We start from the raw sequence: 688 nt of genomic DNA on the forward strand, positions 1-688 counted from the left end.
CCTAAAAGATAATGTTAAAAAGAACAAAAATACTATTAGTATACTAAAATCAACTACTAATGTATTTATATATAAATATATATATGGTTTAATTTATTTTCAATGTATATTTTATATTGGTGGCTGACTTTGATGATTAATTTTAACATAATGGTAAAAAGAATAATTCTTTTACCTCTGTATATCTACAATTTCTTTCTTCTTATTATTTATTTATTTATTTATTTTTTTGGGTTGATAAATTGGAATCTTGAGAAAGCAGAGAGGAGATAGGAAAGCATCAAAATGAAATTAGAAAAACCCGGTGACATATGAATTGGGGCAAGTTGAAGACTGCATTATATTCGAATGGAACAAATTCTGGCACTCAATGAACCCTTTGGAATTTTGCTTTCCCGTGGATGGATGAGACGCAAAGGTGGATGAGACGCAAAGCCACTTTGTTTCTCTCATCCCTTTACTCTTCTCAATAAAATAAAATATGAAGTTTCCTTCACAAATCATGGTATCAGATGCTTCCTTTTCCCATTTTTGCATGATGAACGATTTTTCTTTTATCCTTTTTATACAAAATCGTCTTCAAATTTATTGCCGAGACTTTTTTGTTGGGTAATTGACTTAATTAATAGGATAGAATAATACATTAAAATTTGTAGGTGAGAAATAAAAAAAATTGAACCAAATAATT

The sequence above is a fragment of the Arachis ipaensis genome, chromosome B06 (assembly GCF_000816755.2).
Source record: "Arachis ipaensis cultivar K30076 chromosome B06, Araip1.1, whole genome shotgun sequence".
Lineage (NCBI taxonomy): Eukaryota > Viridiplantae > Streptophyta > Magnoliopsida > Fabales > Fabaceae > Arachis > Arachis ipaensis.